This window comes from Lactuca virosa, chromosome 8, assembly GCF_052849685.1.
Source record: "Lactuca virosa cultivar CGN04683 chromosome 8, Lactuca_virosa_CGN04683_v6, whole genome shotgun sequence".
Classification (NCBI taxonomy): Eukaryota; Viridiplantae; Streptophyta; class Magnoliopsida; order Asterales; family Asteraceae; genus Lactuca; species Lactuca virosa.
Window position 1 is genome coordinate 281,893,772 of NC_136433.1, and position 17,938 is coordinate 281,911,709.

Below are 17,938 nucleotides of genomic sequence, written 5' to 3' on the forward strand. Positions count from 1 at the left end.
TCAACAGTCCATGTTGACCCAACTCGTCGAGTTCATCCACTGACTCGTCGAGTTCCTTCAGAACTCAGAAACCGAAAACTCGAGTCAACTCGCCGAGTTACCTAAGTAACTCGTCGAGTTCTTCAGTGTCCAGAAGACTAGGAAAACCCTAATAAACTCACTGAGTCTTCTCACCCACTCGCCGGGTTTACTCAGAATCCAGAAGGCGGGTAAAACCTATCCAACTAGTCGATTTGGGTGTGCAACTCGTCGAGTTCATTCAGCCCTTTTCTTATTCTGACGTTTCTAAGCGATACCAAGGCTCCAAACTGTAGATCTGGCCTCCTAGGGTGTAGATACTACGTAAAGTTGCCAACTTTACGTGCATGCAAGGCCTCAAGAGGCTAAAACAACCAAAAATAGTCTTAGGAAGAAGTTTAGGGCATGGAGAAAGGCCAAAGCTTGATAAAGTCGAGAACTTTATGTCCATGAGGGCCTAGAGGAGTCCAGATCAGAACTCCTAACATCAAAACGTGCTCAATACCATAAATGCCTCAAGAATAAGCTAGAAATGACCCTAAACTCTTGAATGAAGAGATCTAATAATAAAATAATCAAGGTAATGACTTTTTACCTTCAAATTAATGCCCAAACGAAGTAGATGCTAGATCTACATGCTCCTTCTCGTTCCAAGATTCTCAATCTTTAAGTCTCTTCAAGAAATGCACCAAATACACACTCTTTAGCCTCACACACACACACACACTCAAAATAGGAGGTTTGCTTGATTAAGGTTTGTTTCTGGACGTGAAGGTGCTAAGGGAGGATGGAGGGAGGACTTAAGGTCCTTTAAATAGGGTGCAAACCCTAAAAATTAGGGTTTTTCATAATCAGCTCCAACTCGTCGAGTAGGTTCTCCAGAATACACGACCCTTCCTAGTTTCTACACGACAAGTTGGGGCCTCCAACTCGTCAAGTAGACTTTCTGAAGTGCACAAATCCCTAAATTTCATTCCTGGAAATTGGGATGTTACACCTACCAATTTATGAATGACAAAGCAATGATCATGAACAAGTTATCACCAAATAGATAATAGCACAATTAGACTATGAATGATATGAGTTACTATCCAATGACCAATTCAAGCGACCAAGCACAAATTAATACTAATTAAGCTTTTTAACAGAATTAAAGTTACTAGCTTTAAGTACTTAAACTAAGATGTGATTAATCTTAGCTCTAATTATCTAATGATCATAATCAATTAGGAGATCATGCAATTAATATGATCAATTAACACAAAAAATATGATTTTTAAGCAATATAAACTAGAATAACATGCTAGTGTTTATATATATCAAACACGAGTAAAATCAAATATAATCATCCAAAATTGACATCAACTCTTATGGATCAAGTTCATCTTCACCAACCAGAAGTAAAAGGTGTTTAGCCTCTTATCGTGGTAGAGAAACACATCAAATCTAAGTAAAATTAGCTAGACATAAGTTTAATAAGCAAACCAACTAGATCAATGTTGAGTTCCTTCTAAATCTCCTTCAATCTTGAGCTTCACTTCAATTTCGATCTTCTTCTTGTTTTATAAGGGTTCTTAGTCGCAATTATCCTCTTAAAACCGAATGAATGCTTCTGATTTCGAACTAATGTCTAGGATTTTATAATTATGGAAACCTGACCACCACGTCGTGGTTGATCACCACCATGACGTGGTCTTCGATTAAATCCCATGTCTACCAAGTCAGCATATGGGTTGTAAATATTCCAATCACCACGTCGCGGTTATATCACCACGACGTGGTCTTCAATCTTCTTCTTTTCTTCTTTTGTTTTAGCCTCCGTTTCCTGCTTCCAGCTCCTCGTATGCTCCCTTTTTTCCCAAGAAAATGTTCGCCGCTACAAAACATATTTTAAACATAATAAGTATCTTTTGTTCTATCGGTCTGTCTATACTTCTCATCCTTTTGCTTCTTGTACTCTTTATATGGCAACTATTACTTATTAGGCTTCATCTAATATTCATCATACTTGTTACTACTTGAGTAGAACACTTGTGCTCTCTTGTTCCTATTTTCATCTAAGTCACAATCCTTGGTCAAATGTGGACCAATACAATTATCACACCCAACTCTAATGGCATGATAAGAGTGATGTAATTTTGGAATTCGCCTATCCTTAGAATCTAGTTTAGTTATGATTGCATACAAGTTCTCATTCCCTCCATCTCCTTTTCCTCTTGTAACACCGTCTCGTGGATTATGGTACTCTCGTGAGTGCTTTGCAAACTCTTCAATTAATTCTTTTATAGTTACTAGCTCCTTCTTCGTCATTTGCCCTTGTGAGTCAAGAATTTGTTTAGTAGTTACATTGACTCCATCATAGAAAATGGAAACTTCTTGTTGAACATTAAGATCATGTTGAGGGCAACTTCTAAGTGAGCCCTTGTATCTCTCCCATGCTTCGTACAATGACTCCCCAACCTCTTATTGAAAGTTGGCTATCTTCTTCTTGAGCTTTGAAATCTTCGAAGGTGGACTAAATTTCTCAAAGTATCATGAAGATTTGCCCATGTGGTAATAAATCTTGTTCCAAGAGACTTCAACCAAACCTTGGCTACACCGGTAAAAGTCACCGGAAGCATCCTTCATAACACGGATCCTCTTGGCACATTAGGAACGTGAAATTAGTTTGCAATATCTTTAACCTCATCAATGTGCTGGAAAGCATCTTCATAATATTTACTGGTGAAAGGTATGTCCTTTAGCATGGATAAAATGTGCCCTTTGAGCTCAAAACTTCTTGCGGTTGGTATCTCTGGTGGAACTAGACCTGGTACATGTTCTTCACATATCATCTTCTTGTAATTGCCCATCGTCATTCTCGTAATTTCTGGTATCTATTCTTCTTTAATTTTTGACTCTGAATCATCTGAACTACCTTCAGTAGAGGATTCTGGATCGTATCCAACTTCCTTCTTACTTGGGTCTTCTCAAAAAGTTCGAATTTGTCAGATTTGAAAGCATTGCTCGATTTGCTCTTCTTGTCTATCTTCTTGTCGAAAGCGGATTCTAAATCTTCTAGTGGAGGAACAATTGAAGTTTTAGATCCTCGGGTCATAAATCACTGAATAAAAAAAATGCGTAAAAGGAATAAAAATATATAAACTAATAAATTTATTGAAGCGGGACCACAACTTGGTTGCATCTTAGACAGAAAATAAAATAAACAAAAACAGCCAAAGTAACTTTTTGTGGTTTTTACCCCACAAAAAGGATCGAATAACTAAAAACAATCAAATAATAACCAAATAAGTCGTTCCCCGACTTCAGCGCCAAAAAGTTTGATGTGCACAAAAGTACCTATTAGTTTTAAATGTATAACCTAACAAACTCTTACTAGCAATGCACCTATAAGCAGTGTACCTAGTTAGATTATACTATAGCTTAGGTAAGTCGGGTGTCGATCACAAGGAACGGAATTCAATTAGTGAAATTAACTACTTGTAATTAAACTAACAAACAAACTGTGATTTGGGGGTTTTTCACTGATTTTTCAAGATCGGAATAACTTAGTATCACCTAAGAAGTAAGCAAGCAACAAAAACAAAGTAACTTCAAGGATTAAGAGAATACTTCTGCCTTGATCCGGTTTCACCTTCTCCTATGGTTGATTTCTAGTGGATAAATTATATTGATTACTAATTATCTAGCTATTATGATTAGATATATAGGCCTACCAATTTATGAATGACAAAGCAATGATCATGCACAAGTTAATCACCAAATTGATAATATCACAATTGGACTATGAATGATATGAGTTACTCTCCTATGATCAATTCAAGCAACCAAGCACAAATTAATACTAATTATGCTCTTTAACACAGTTAAAGTTACTAGTTTTAATTACTTTTACTACGATGTGATTAATCCTAGCTCTCATTATCTAATGTTCATAAACAACTAGGAGATATATTCATGCAATCAATATGATCAATTAACACACAAAATCTGATTTTCAAGCAATATAAACTAAAACTAAAACATGCTAGGGTTTATATATATCAAACACAAGTAAAATCAAATATAATCATCCAAAATTGAAATCAACTCATATGGATCAAGTTCATCTTCATCAAATAAAAGTAAAAGGTGTTTAGCCTCTCATTGTAGGAGAAAAACACATTAAATGTAAGTTAAATAAGCTAGACATAAGTTTAATAAGCAAACCAACTAGATCAATGTTGAATTCATTATAAATCTTCTTCAATCTTAAGCTTCACTTCAGTTTCGATCTTGTTTTGGTTTTCTAAGGGTTCTTAGTCGCAATTATCCTCTAAAAACCGAATGCATGCTTCTGATTTCGACCTAATGTCTGGAGCTTTGTAATTATGAAAATCTGACCACCACCACGACATGGTCTTCGAGTAAATCTCGTGTCTGCCAAGTCAGCATATGGGTCACGAATATTCTAATCACCACGTTGCGGTTATGATGTAAGTTAGAAATTGATTAAGAACACGATTAGGTCAATAAAAGTTATAAATGGACACATGATCTAAATAAGATCTGTTTGTCTATATGAACGTCTGAAGAGTACAAGAGAGTTTGAGTATAAATGCAAAAGACTCCAATTTCTATTATTACTCTACTCTAAGTACTTACCCTATTGATAGGATACAACAGACGCACATAAAAAAGAACAAGGACTAAACATTACAGTGTCGAAACTAACATGCCTTGTTAATAGATAGAGTGTCGAAACTTGACTAATTTTCACACTATACAAACACACAGTACATTTGAATCCTTACTATAGACATTCGACACCAACAATATCCCCTTTAGTGAGAGTAGTAGAATATTAAGCTATTAGCTTCATTGTCTGTAGAAGCTCCCTTTGAACTTCCATGTACCACAAAAGAATCTTCCTTATCTCAGCCTTGTCTTCAACATCATTCTTCTTGAATTTGTTGATGTGAATCAAGATGGTGAAATGGGAATTTGTATATCTTTCAAGATCAGTGATTTGAAATAAAAACTTTGTTAAATTCCCTTTCTTGTTCTTTTCCTGAAAAACCATACCAAAAGGTTGATGGATAATTTCACCATCTTCAAATACGTTAATGTTCAACTTAGCCTTTGTAAGAGTTTGAGGCACTTTCACATTTTTCTTGATAGCCAAGGAAAGATCATTATCTGTAATGGCCAGATATTCGTAGTAGCTCTCCAGAAAAGCCTTGATATGAGCAAAACCGAGAATGAAGTCATTTCGAATTGACTTATGCATCTTCGATACATCCACATTAATCAAACTCTTTGTGACCAAAATAAGGTCATTCAGATTAATCAACAAGAAATCAACAATTTAGAATTCAAACTCCATATTATTTGATCTAACAACTGAATAATGGAAGTTCTGAAGCAAACCCTCGAACAAGACCCCCCTTTCGACTTTCATCACCTTCACAATCTTTACCAATAACCATACATCCTCTTCTTTTTCCCTAGTATTTCATGAAAACGAATCTTTGGACTTTTGTATTCGTCTTTGTTTTTTAAATCATTAGCCGATTTGAACTGTGGAGATGTGAAGAGCTTGTGATTGATTGGAAAGTCAAGTTGATTAAACTCAGAATTTTCAGTTTCAAATATCTTCTTCGGTCTTTTAAGGAATTCATCATTCTTCCCCAAAACAACAATCTCAATGGTTTCATAACACAGTGCTTGTTCGGGTCACCTTTGTTTAGGCCTGGTGGATCATTCTCCTTTTGATGAAAAATGCTATTGATTTGCCTTTGTCGTTCCATTTATGGTACTTGTTTCTTCTTTTTTTCCTCATCCAATTGTTTAATAAGAATAACTTTTCCTTTGTCTTTTGGATCAATCAATGAAGTTATTTTGACAAGAGAACTACTTGAACCTCGTTCTCCCTCCTTAATCGAAATGCCTTTTGATGGAGCTTTTGGCATATTTTTTGTTTTAGAGGTTTTTGTAGTCGAATACATCATTATAGGCTTCATGGGAATTTAAGTTGGAATTTGAGTCGAAATTACTTTCCCAACAACTACTTCTTTCTCATTACCAGAATCTTTTGAAGACTCGGCTCCTCCAACTCCTTCCCTCCCCCCTTGCGAGACTTTCACAACACTTGGAGCATTGGTTGGTAAAAGAAGTGCCAAACTAAGTATTGGAGCGAGCTCAGTTTTAATGTTCGACTCGATGTTCAAAACCATTGGTGAGAGAGATTCTTGAGAGATTGTTGATTGATTCGAAAGATCAACCTTTGACAAAGATTCCTTAATGCCAGACAACAGTTCCTCCAACTTTTCAAACACCTTTCCATCCTTCTCTGTCTTGGCTTCAAACTGTTTCATGTACTCAGTGTTGAACTTGACCAATCGAGTAATTATACCAGCAAGAACATCAACTTTGCCACACAATAATTTGTAATTTTCTTCCATCTTTTTGACTTCTTCTGACATCAAGGATTTTATCTCAACAACCTTGACAACAAGAGACTCAACGACCTTCTTCATGAAAAGTTCATGACATGCCTTAGCAACATCACGAAGCTTTTAAATTTCATAAGAATAGCTCTTAGAATGAAAACCTAGTCTTTCGGCTTGTTTCTGCTCAATTCCCTCAATCAAGTTTCGCAAATGAGATTCTTGAGCTTTCATCAACTAGTCCATTTTGACGCCACTCACATAGTTCTTTCCTACAGTCTCTACTGTTATTTGAAGAAGAGAATTGATTTTTGAGTTGAGTATCTTGAATTGTTTACCTTTTACCTGACATAATCAATTCATCAGGAATATCTTCTTCTTCTGGATTGAATTGACTTTTTGCAAACGAAACCATGACATCATTATCATCAAATTCGTTTTCTTGTTGTGGCTTTTCAGTGGATTGATATAAGAAGTGACTGGTGATAGGTTCTTGCATGACACCAAAGAATGTTGGCGAGATAGTCGAAAACAGGAACAAAAGTAGGAATGGGTGATGTTGGTGGTGGTAAAACCGTTGAAATTGCCACGGAAGATTCGATATGAAGTATCACATCATCCATGTTAACATTTGTGTCCTTATTAGATAAGTGCACATTGATGTCTGGAATTTCGACCTCCTCCCTACGGGACTCAGTATTCGAAACCCCGGATGGTATAACCAAGGTCTTCTCAGGGATGTTGGGTTGTGATTGATCACCCGAATTGATTTTTGTAACCATATTAGATATGTTTACAATGACACCATGAATACTTTTCTCTTTGAAATTTGATTTGAGTGGGGTATCCTTTTGTGGTGAACCAAGAAAAGAATATTTGAATCGAATGTATGATCCGTCGATTTCACTTTCATTTGTTGTCTCGACTGTCACATTCTCAAGTGGAACTCGAACTTGAACATGCTTTCGCTTCTTTATCTGTTGTGCAATGTCCAAAGTTGTATGCTTCTTCAATGCTGATACAGGAACTAAAACTTCTCGAAAAAGAACTCCCGTTCTGGTAAATTGTATCTTTTTAACCCTCTTCTGAACACCCTTAGAAGTAACATGATTTGAGGGTTCAACAACACTGGTTTTAACACTGGGTTCAACATTTTCGACTACTGGCTCAACGCTTTCGACTAATGGCTCATGAGTAGAAGCCTTGATTGGAGAATGAGAAGGTTTCTTAGTTGGTTTCTTAGTACGTTTAAGAACCCCCGATTATGTCAGTATGGTCTCTTTAACAATTACCTCCTCCACAGCTTGTGGTTTTTCGACTTGTTTCTTCTTCTTTGCAGCCTTCGAGCCTTTAGATGTTCCTTCTACCCCCTTTTGTGGAAGAACCCCAATTGGATTAGAAGAATCGATAGGGGCCAAATATTATACCAATAGCTGATTTTTGGGATCCACAAGTTTGAGCATCGAATCCGTAATACGAGCAACATAGGGGAAAATATTAACATCATCCACATAAACTTTTGGAGTAGCCATAGTTGGTAATTTTGTAGTATCTACACCTGAGGGAAACATAATATCCTCTTTAGTGTATATCTCCTTAATAATTAATCCCCACAATCGAGCACTTGACACACCAGTTGCTGGCTTCGTGTAAGAGATTGAAGTTCCAAACTCTTCCCATAGATGTGAAGCATAATCAACATTCAAACCATATTACAATCTTGCCATGACTGAGTATACTATGAGCTTAGCCTTGTTAAGCCCAGAGCTCCTTCCTGTCAAGCACCTTAAAATGATTCCAAACAAGAAACTCCATACACATGGAAGACTTGACTTCTTAAAGTGGCTTATTGCAGTAAGGGTATGTTGATGTCCTATTTAGTTGAACATATGAATCACCTGATCATTCGAAACTTTATAGAAAGTACCTGAAGTGGGTAATTTCAGAATTTATGCAAACTGCTTCCAAGTGAACTTCTTTATTTTTGAATTCGAGAGCTGGAACGTAACCACCTTGGTAGTTTTGTTGAACATTGCGGTTGAAGCAGCAAGAGAAAGCCATTCCATTGGGATTGCAAATGATGAAGAAAAAGCATGTGATAGAACAGAGTTGTTCAATGTTTGAACAAGCATTCTTTACTCTTCGGGTATTGATCAAGTATGGTAACAATACGAAGATTAGTGTGTTGAATCTTCACCATAGGTTGCAAAATTTCTTCATCATTGGTTGTTTTTGGTTCAACATTGCAAGCAATAACAACTATTGTAGAGAATTTGAAGAACTTTAAAGCGATGAAGAGTTAGGGTTCTTGAGGTTTGATCAGATAACATAAAGTTTGATAAGGAAATTAGCATCTTCTTTTTATAACTTATGTTATTTTTGAATTTGAACCAATACCCAATAAGAAAAAGCCACGTATTGTGTTGATTATGTAACCGACACCGTGAAATTTGCCACGTCATAAAAGTGATCATCTTGTTCTCCTTGATTCTTATGAAAAACTTGAATAGTCACTTCCATCAGATCTTTTGTTGTTCCTAATTGGATAAGAACCGTCACTGGTTTCGTTCCCCAAACTAGTAGTAAGACAAGTCTATCGACATAGAGGCTAGGCTCATTCACTTTTGGGATTGAGAAGTGAAATCATATGCCAGACTTTGCAAAATCTAAGTTTCGAGTTTGTAATATCCAAAACCTCAAGGACTTCAGTGCTTTCATGTGCCAAAGAGTGAGATAGAAGCAAGTAAAAACAAATTGTGGATATTGTGATAACAAAAATTCTTTTGATACAAAAACCGATTTATCCTGGGTAAAGATCTCTTCATTCAATATCAAGAGAGATGAAGAATTGCTTGTGTGGTGTCCCGTGAATTACAATCGAATACTCATTGATGAGTGTCGAAGGGCTTCTTTTTCTTTTGGTTTCGAAGGCGGCTTCAATTTTACACAAGATCAAAACTTAAATAAGTGTGATTCAGTTGTGCAAATTTACTTGGATGACCAGTGTAGTCAAGAACAAGTATGGTTGTTGATGATTAAGTGACAAAAGTTCAGAGAAGATATTCAAACTGAAATCTCATTCCAAAAAAAATGAAAGACTGGATCTTTTTAGGCAAAAACTTCTTAGGATAAGAACATTTTATCAAGATCACACAATACGAGTGGAATGAGATTTTGAATATTGAAATGGTACAAAGAAACAAATATTTCATGAATATATTGAACAAAATTGTTCATCATCGATTCATTGATGTTTAAGTTTGTTGGGTTTCACCATCATCATGGAAAAATGACTTAGTACCATAAACACAGATGTTTGACATATCTACATTATGGTAGGTTTCGACCAGAGATGTCAAGGATATGTAGTGTAGTGTGTGATTGTGAAAGAAATTTTGGGTGAAAAAGTTTTGGTGAAGGAACTCATTGTACTTCTGCAATATATATATATATATATATATATATATATATATATATATATATATATATATATATATATATATATATATATATATATATATATATATATGACCAGGCAGAAAAGTCTTAACTCATCATGAGGAGAGTGAGGTAGCGTGTTGAATAATGTGAATATAGCCTGATTGGGAAGAAACTTTCGTGTGATAAGTTTCATTAAGGCTTCGAACACAAAGAGTCTTTTGAGGCTTTGAGGACAAATGCTGCAACATACTTCTACGGACACTTAACTAGTAAATGGTTTTGAATGGTACTTGTTCCCTTGATGAATATTCTCATGTGGCATGAGAAATAGCATGATGTTTTTACAATGAGATTCTAGTGACAATATTTTTGTATTTTTCAAAGAAAAAAAATTTAAGAAAATCTTTTTGTATTTTTGACTTTTGAAAATGCAAAAACAAAAATAAGAAAATCTTTTAGGATTTTTGAATTCTGAAAATGGAAAAATAGCAAAAACAAACAAACTTAAAATTGTTACCTAGATGCTTTTGGCTCATAATCTAGCAGTCGTCAAGAATAAATTGTGCGTTTAAAGCCTTTCACCGGACGCGGATTAGAATCTTGTACTGAACAATTCAGAAGGGAGTTGAATGCGAAGTTAGTCGAACGCTGAACATGAACACTAACCTCTGATTAGAACAAAAACAATCAAAAGTGAATTAAACACATGAAAGTTATACCCACCAATCGAAAGTAAATGATCAAAAATAAGGTAAAACATATGTTCGAGTCAGAGTTAAGAAGAATGTGGAACAGAAGATGCTTCCATAATTCCCACACTATTCAAAATCTTTAAGAATGATTTTTCATATAAATGTTTTGTAAAAATGTCAGCAAGTTGATATGTTGTTTTGACAAAATGGACTTCAATGTTCTCATCTTCAACGTGGTCTTTGATAAAATGATAACAAAGAGCAATATATTTTGTTCTCGAGTGTTGGAACAAATTTTGACAAATGAAATTTGAACTTTGAGAATCACAATATAGATGTATTTTCTTCATGTTGATTGCATAATCACGTAATTGGATTTGAATCCAAATTATTTGTGATGTGCATGCTGCATCATCGATATATTCTGCCTCACCAGTCAAAATAGAAACACAAGTTTTCTTTTTTGATTGCCATCTTGCAAGCTTCCCGTCCAATAATTGACACCCTCCTATTATGCTCTTTCGATCCAATTGACATCTACCCAGGTCTGCATCAGAAAAGGGTTGGATAAAAAATCCTATCTTCGAAGTATACTGTTAACACGCTGTTGCGCACGTATTAAACAAATAAATTTATCACTGTTGGTTGCACTAAAAATATATCACAGGGAAGCAACGTCGAATCCTCAGGGACACAACCTTAAATTCAATGCCTTTTTGCATCAGGCACAATCTAGTAAAGACAGAAATTATTAAGAAGGGGGATTTTAATTAAACTAAAAACTAAAAATGCAGTGATATTAAATTAAACGAAAATCAATAATAATAATGGTTTTTGGCTCTGCTGGGACTTTCCTAGTCATGCAATCAACCCAGATCTGGTTATTTGAGATGCGTTCTATCTAAGCTGGTACTGAGAAAAACTAACAAGCTCTAGTAATTTCTCTTTTACCTTATTTAGTTAACCAAAACAAGCTCTTCATTTAACCCTAACTTTTTTACTGTCTAATCAAACAAGCTCTTAATTAAGATCAGAAAAGTTGCATTATAATCTATGTAAAATTCCCAGCAATATCCAATACTTCTCACAGGCTCGGAAGCGTAAAGATATGACTTTTCAGTTTATAATAAAGTCAAATCCCAAACACGGAACCGATTTGTTACTTGTTACTTATTACCAGTTGACAAGAACAATTACATATTCTGTAACTGATTAAATGGAATGATAAAACTCTAGGTAGGTGATCAGACTAACAATAATCAAAATCAAACATTCATTAAGAACAAAACTGAAGAATCTAGATGGAAACACAAATCAAAAAACCAGATCTGATGATCAATCACATGAAAAGTACTTGTCTTTGCAGAACTGAAAACTAAGGTTTTAGCCAGACATGGCTAAAATCTGATAAAAACAAATGAAAAGAGACATCAAACAACTAATCTTACTACTCTACTTGAAGGAGATGATCCACGGTCTTTAGATCTTCAAAAATCGTTGAAATCGGAGAAGAAACGCCTCCAAAATTGTATTTTCGTTGTCTGGCACCTCTGGAATCGCCATCTTCGGTTACTGGAAGGTTATAAGGTCTATTTATACGTCCAGCAGCAAAAACGATGTGCATGCAGTCGCATGGGCACAACCTGCGATCGCAGGTTTTGAAGAAAACGCGTCTCGTGCCTTTTTAATGAAGTAGGATGCTATTTTGGAACTCTTTGGCCAACCTGTGATCGCATGTACACAACCTGCGATCGCAGGTTTTCATTTATCACTTTCGGATGAAGTTTTGGCACTAAAAAACCTCGAATCCATGCTGCGACCTAACCTGCGATCGCCTAACGGCTCCATGAGATCGCATAGAGACAACATGCAATTGCATGTTGTGCCTAAGTCGTCCGAAATTTTGTCTACTTTTTAGATCATTTTGAATCGGATCAATCGGAGTTACGGTTCATGACATATGGTCAAAATACTGACAGGGGGTCAAAGCTGCCAGCAACATCCTTTAACTTTAGATTGCAGATTCTACCTTTGTGTGATCAATTCAATCGAAAGTTTCTTGACCAAAGCATCATGCAAGCATTCCTCATAATCCTTCGTAATTCCCAAGCTCCATTTTAAGCTCCAAACATGCATCCAGCTTCTCCCAAAGCACTGCTCCACATGAACTATCTGAAATTGACATAAAAACATGAGCAGTATGGGAATTCTAACGAAATATATGAGCTGAACATTATTTAAATAAATGACGTGCAAATGTACAAAATATGATCCTAAATGCTAATGAAAAATACCCCATAAGATGAATAAAATGACATCTAACAGATACCATAATCCTAACGAAATTGTACCTTTGAGGTATCGAAAGATATTCTTTACTGTAGAAAGATAGGGTTCTCTTGTGTTCGATTGGTACCTGGCACAATTATATATAACAAACATAATATCAGGTTGACTTGCAGTTAGATACAAAAGCGAACCAATCATGCTTCTATACGTCATTAGATCCACAACAGGCTTATCCAATGAAGGATTTAAGCGCGTGCCAACTACCATAGGTACTTTGACTTTTGTGTTATTCGTCATGCCAAACCTTTTAAGCAAGTTTCGAGTATATATTTCTCTTGATTGCTAAAGATTCTTTCCCTTCTTTGACAAATATTCAAACCCAAAAAGTTATTATTTTACCCATCATACTCATTTCGAATTGACTTTTCATTAATTCCTCAAATTCCTTAGACATGGAAGGATCAATCGAACCAAAGATAATATCATCAACGTAAATTTGAACGAGCTTCAGATGATTCCCTACTTTCTTTCAAAATAAAGTAGTATCAACTTATCCTTGTTTAAATTTAGCAATTTTCAAAAAATTTGTCAGCGTTGCATACCATGCACGAGGTGCTTGTTTCAACCCATAGATTGCCTTGTCTAAAATATAATAATGACCAGGATATTTATCGTTAACGATACCTGGTGGCTGTTTGACATACACTGTTTCTTCCAGAACACCATTGAGGAATGCACATTTGACATCCATCTGATAGACGTCGAAATCCTTGTGAGCTGCATAAGCAAGAAAAAATCGTATCGCCTCGAGTCTTGCGACAGGGGAAAACGTTTCCTCATAATCAATACCTTCTTGTTGAGAATAACCTTTTATGACTAGTCTCGCTTTATTTCTAATAATATTTCCTTCTTTGTCAACTTTGTTCTTAAAAATCCATTTTATACCAATTAACAAAAAATCTTCAGGTTTAGGAACAAATCTCCAAACCTTGTTTTATTCAAATTCAGCAAGTTCAGATTGCATTCCAACAACCCAATCAGAATGTTCTAATTCAATCTTGACTGTTTTTGGTTCTAATTTTGAAATGAAAATATTAAATAAACAGAATTCTTGATGAATATTCAACACCACATTTCTGGTTCAAATTTGGGCTCCAGATAAGACACAGAATTCAGGTCACTAAGAATATGTTCTTTCGGATGATTTCTTGTCCATTTGTCCATCGGTGGATATGCAGGATCAAAGTCTAAATATGCATCTTCAATGATGGCTTCATCATCCGAAGCTTCTCCTTCAATTGAGATATTATCAGTTACAACAGGAAATCATTATTTTGATCATTAACATTATCATGATGCAATCCACTTGGCTCCCTCTCGGCCAATGGATTTGAAATGTGATGTTCCCCCTCGAAATCAACATGGTTAGGCATACGCTCCCCCTCGACATGAGCTTGAGTTATCATTAGCTCCCCCTCAATATACGAATCATGTATTTCTTTTTGAGACGTATAAATCAAGTGCTCCCCCTCCACTTGATCATCATTCGAAACATGCACTCTTTCGACATTTACTCTTGAAGTTAATGAAGAATGTGCTTCGTTTTTCTTCATTTGTGACAGTTGAATCATCATAGTGTTTCGACGCCTCAGGAATTTGATTATCATCAACATTGATCTCTGCATCAATTGCCTTATAGGGAATACCAAAAATTATATTAAGATCAATATCAAAACTATTCATTTATTCAGATTCAACATTTGGATCAGCAATAATTGGTTTTTGAATGAATGATTGTTCAACTCTTTTGACATAATGATCATCAAATGTGAGATTAAAAATTTCTTCTAGCTTCCTTATTCTCTTGTTTAACACCCTATAAGCTACAAAATTTTGAGAATATCCCCAGAAAATTCCCTCATCAGCTTTCAACTGAAATTTGGAAAGATTATCCTTGAGATTCATGATGAAACATTTGCATCCAAAAACATGCAAAAATTTAACATTAGGTTTCCTTTTGTTTATAATCTCATAAGGTGTTATCTTAAAACGACGATGAATGAAAGAACAATTTTGGGTAAAGAAAGCAGTCGAAATCGCCTCTACCCAAAAGTATTGTATAAAATTCGCATAAGTGAGCATCGTTCTCGCCGCTTCACACAAGGAACGATTCCTCCTTTCGACAACACCATTTTATTGCGGTATGTATGGGGACGAAAAATTATGAGATATGCCCGGTTCAATAAAAAATGAATCAAGAATTCGATTTTTGAAATCTGTTCCGTTATCACTCTTTATCTTTCGAACTTTCCTCTTTAAGCTCAGTTCAATGTTCCTGAGAAAATCAATCATTAGTTGAGCAGTTTCAAACTTCTTTCGAAGAAATAACACCCAAGTAAACCTTGAAAAGTCATCAACAATAACTGGTATGTACTTCTTCTTATTGAGAGTCTCAACAGTCGAAGGTCCATACAATTCAATGTGAAGAAATTCCAAAGGTTCAATGATTTTTGAATCAATTACGATCGGATGACCTTGAGGATGTTGTTTTCCCTATTCACATGAAGCACATAACAAATCATTGTCAAATTTCAAAATAGGTAAACCATGAAAAAGATTATTAAGAAAAAGTTTGTTTAGATTTTCAAGTTGAGATGAGGAAGACATCGATGCCATAACCACCTGAGATTTGAAGATGCTTTCGAAAGGAAACACACCGAGGGAATGCCCACTACTGGTTTCATGTCAAGAATGAACATGTCTCCCTTTCGTTTTGACTTCAGCAGGATCTCCTTCATTTCCTTATTTGAGATAATACTTCCTTCCTCATAAAAAAGAACTTGATTACCTATTCCAACAACTAGTTGTGAAACACTAATCAAATTGTTCTTTAAACCTTCTATAAAATCAACTCGATTCACAGTGAATTTCTCATTCGTCACTTTTCCATAACCTTTGACTTTACATCTCTTAATTTTTCTTTCCTCCTAGTCATGTGATGTGAGCATCCACTATTGATGTACCAATTTTCATCATATTGCTCATCACATAGTACCTGCGATTAGTTAGAAAAATTTAGGTCCCTAAGACCTTTTACGTCCATGGAGATTAGTTTGAAACACATTGTGCAATGAAGAACCTAAGACCCAATTACAAACTTTCGATTTGAAACTGTCAATTAAGTCAATTTCACTGGCCTTAGGCATTAAAATATAATCCTGTAATGGGGAACTTTCAACATTGATTTTCATTTTCTCATCCTTTTTCTGATAAGCATCAATTTTCTTCTTTGGAATTTCGTTCCACTTTCGCACCATTCGAGTAGACTCTTGAGATGAAATACTTCCATTCATCGAATCATTCAAGTACTTCTCGTAAGCATTTTGGAGTAGACTCTTGAGATGAAATACTTTCGTGACTGATATTGTTTTCCTTTTCCTTCAAGCCAATGATAGATGTTCTTAACATCACTTCTACCTTTTGTGAATGAAACTTTCATCTTCTATGTCGAATCAGGATTTGGAAAATATGGGTTTTTAGGTTTAAAAGGCTCACTCTTCCTTCTTTTAAATTCCATATTTTCAAAATGACTTTTGGGAAATGATCTTTATGAATGATTTTGAAAACGATTTTGATATCGGTTTTTATTACCAACACCATTTTGTTGAAAAACATTTCAATTTTGATCAAAACTTCTTCCTCCAAGACTTTGACCAAAACTAATTTGTTCACGATTTTGAACAAACTTCCATTATCCATTACTTTGACCAAAACTCCTTTGTTCATGATTTTGAGCAAAACTCCTTTGTCTATGATTTTGACCAAACTCCTTTTTTCACGATTTTGAGTAAAACTCCTTTGTCTATGATTTTGAACATTTCTTTGTAATTCATTTGGTCAAAAGTTATTTTGAACAAAGTTTCAACTCCTTTGAAAATCATTTTGTCTTTGAAAATTTTAATTTGGAAAAAGCCTTTGCATTTTGTGAAAAGGTTTTGACTATTTCAGGAGATTGTTGTTTAAAAGCCTTTTGTTTATGAAAAGCTTTTTCATTTTTCCAATAGGCTTTATTTTGTGCTTTTGATTTCGAAATTCCATCTTCATAAGCCAAATTTTCTACCTTTCCTTTGAAAGTTTGTGTTTTCACCTTTTGATGTTTTGGATCATTAGGTAAAGAATCAACGCCTTTTTTTTTTTTATTATCAACAACTTATTTTTTTGTTTTCACAGTCCAAACACATTTAGGTTTACTTTGTTGTTGAAAATTTTTTGAATTTCTGTTTAAACCATTTTTGATTATTTTTTATTCGAATAAAAATCCTTCTTTCGTCACACCCTCATTGTCTTCGTTTACCAACTTTTTCAATTCAGGAGTTACTTTATCACCATTTCCTTTGCTAACAAAGACTTGATTTGGAAACACAACATTTTCTGTATCGTTGAACCTAGGATATATCATTGTATTTGATTCCAGATAATGTTTTCCTTTTTCTTTCAACACTTTCGTGTACTCCTCTGAATCTTCGAAGACTTGATCGACCACAACTCTTGGAATTGTTTCTCATTCGAAACTTCATCCTCGTCACTCACATAGTCCTCAACCATAAAAATATCATGAGAATCACTGATTTTGGATGTCGAAAGTTGATCATTGTTTACTTTCGACATTGAATCATTACATTCTTTGCCTTTAGCCATTGAATTGACATTAATGAAAAACAATCGTGAGCAATCGACACATTCCTCTGCCTCAATTTCACTGATATTATCAGAATTATCTTCGATATCAGCAAAATTTTGTTGAGAACCAAGTGTCGACTTCTCAGTCATGTTCAAAATCTTGACTTTTTCATTTTTGGTTAAGGTTTCATTCACAATTTTCACAAGATCATCAACATTCAAACATTCATTTATATTTAGAAAACCATATGCATAAGAATCATTTGGAATTTTATCATATTCAGCTATATTACTTTCACATTCATATGTTGTTTCATCTATATGTTCTCTTTTAAACAAAAGAAAATGAAGCAATTTCCAATGATGTTTATCACATATGTCAACTGAATG

At 34.9% G+C, this 17,938-nt stretch overlaps 1 non-coding gene across 1 annotated transcript; it reads left to right on the forward strand.

Annotated features, from left to right (window-relative positions):
* Positions 1 to 2,407: 2,407 nt before the first annotated feature.
* Positions 2,408 to 2,514, forward strand: LOC145135276 (small nucleolar RNA R71). Its single transcript, XR_013719739.1, has one exon. It is a non-coding gene; the product is annotated as a small nucleolar RNA R71 (small nucleolar RNA).
* The last annotated feature ends 15,424 nt before the right edge of the window (positions 2,515 to 17,938 follow it).